Below are 2,397 nucleotides of genomic sequence, written 5' to 3' on the forward strand. Positions count from 1 at the left end.
ATCATGTAGAAAAAGAAACCATTGAGTTGTATTGTAAATACAGAATTTCAGTTAGCCGACTTATTTAAGAAAACTTTAGATAAAAAACGCTTTAGCTTTCTTGTATCTAAGTTAGGTATGCTTAATTTGAAAATTTGAATTTTTATTAAAAACAGTTCAATTTATTGAACTGTATTTAATTCAAATTCATTTGGTCAAAATATCTGTATTTTTTAATACAAATTAGTGTTTCATTTTTTTATTTGATTTTAAATTCTTTGATCGTGAAAATCTATATTTGAGGGGGAGTGTGAAATTTTATCTGTTTATCTAATTCATATTTTGAGGGGGAGTGAATTTATTTGTATGAACTAACTGATTTAAAATTTTCTTACAGGTTATTAAACAATATCTAATTTTTGAAAGATTAAGAGATTAAAAATATAAATGTTTAGCCGATTTAGACTAATCCAGACAACACTTTGTCTGATTTATTGCAAATCCGGACAAAAGGCTATATGATAAACTCTTATCCGGATAAGATTAGATATGTTTCTCAAGGAGTTGGCCGATGTTCTAAATCGCTTGGTGATTTTGAATGGATTTCTAAATCGCTTGTTTTGTTTGTACGTGTTAAGTGTCAATCGCTCGTTCCTTGATCGATTTAAGTCTTATATCGCTTATCTCTTGAGCGGTATTCTTATACATCGGATGACTCTTGAGCAGTTTATTTTTTAAATCGGTCGACCCTTTAGCGGTGTTCATCTAAATCGCTTGTGCCTTGAACGATTTATTGTCCGGATTAACTCTTAGTCTGTGCGTATTCTCTAAATCGGACATCTCTTGTCCGATTTATCCTAATCCGGATAAGCCTTGCACGGTTTAGAATTTGAACGATTTTTTGTCTTTGACTATATATATCCGATCGATTTTTACACTTTACTTTTTTACTTTCACCGTTATAGTGCATCACTATTCATCGTCTTCTCCGCTTGCTTATATCGCTCAAGATCTTCATTGTTTCTAATCAAGTTCCTATTTCTGTTTCATCCCTATTCTTCATCAAAGGTTTAAATCTAATATTCTTTGGACTCGATATGTTCTTGGACTAAAACAAACTTGGACTGTATCATTAATAATAATAAAATCTTAATCGATTTTGGACTTTAATTGACTTAAAACTGTATTGTTTATCATAAATCGGTTCTAATAAGGGATTAAAATCGTAATAAGTTTTGAATATAGTGTTGATCGATTTAGTTTTTGGTTTTGGTTAAATTTTGTTTTTTGGTCGATTTAGGGTTTTTTAAAGTTTTTAGCTTTTGACCGCATTGTTCGTTGGAGAAGGTGACCGGAGTTTACTCCGATCAACCTTAATCCGGTTGATTCTGTCCGGTTTAGGATTTTTTGAGTCTTAGATTTTTTTTGTTTCATTGTTTCTGTTTTTTGACCGGATATCTAATCCGGTTGATTTCTTTTATTTTTAATTTTTTTAAAGATTTTTTTAGTCATACTTTTTTTAGTTTTAGTTTTTTTTTTTATTTTTAAAGTTTTTTTTAGTATTAGAATTTTTTTTAGGTTTTTTTAGTTAAATATTTTTTAGTATTAATTTTTTTTTGAATTAATTTTTTTAGTTAAATTTTGTTTTTAGATTTGTTTTTTTTAGATTTTTTTTAGTTTAATATTTTTAGCTTGTTATTTTTTTAGTATTTTTTAATTATCTTTTAGTGTTATTTTTTTTTAGATTTTAATTTTTTTAAAGTTTTTTCAATTTCTTTTACAATTTTTTTTGCTTTGATTTTGAGATATTAGCTTTGTTTCATTATTAAAGATCTAACTTTCTGGATATTTTACAGGTATAAATGACAGATCAACAAAATCAGTCTGACGAGGAATCCCATATTCCTTTAGTCAGGTCTGACAACATTAATAACCCACCCCAGCCATTAAACCAACCTATCCTAAAAGAAATCATCTGACCTCAAAGCCAATTTCTCGAAATTAAACCAAATAACCATTCCTTCAATTTTGGTATGCCCTCTGAATACCAGATAATTCCAGAAATTCTTCGCGGACATCCGATATCATATGCTCTTTCTGCCCATTCACCAGTTCCGATAATTTTTACTTACAACAGTTTTGGAATACATTAATTCTTGCCAAAGACGGTGACACATACTATTTCGAAGGAAGCGTAGACGAATATGTCAGTTGTTTGACTCTAAAACGACTCCGAAGAATACTACGGCTTCGGGGACCGGGCTCGACAGGCTTTGAATCACTTGTAACCGACGACGAACTCTGTCGTGATATAAAACGATTAGGATACTCACAAGAGTTGACTAATCCGTCGCGGTTCAAACGGCGATTCCTAACGTCAATCTGGCATATCCTGTTTCCAATCCTCAACAGATGCCT

This window comes from Cynara cardunculus, unplaced genomic scaffold, assembly GCF_001531365.2.
Source record: "Cynara cardunculus var. scolymus isolate 2C unplaced genomic scaffold, CcrdV1 Un_Scaffold_5983, whole genome shotgun sequence".
Lineage (NCBI taxonomy): Eukaryota > Viridiplantae > Streptophyta > Magnoliopsida > Asterales > Asteraceae > Cynara > Cynara cardunculus.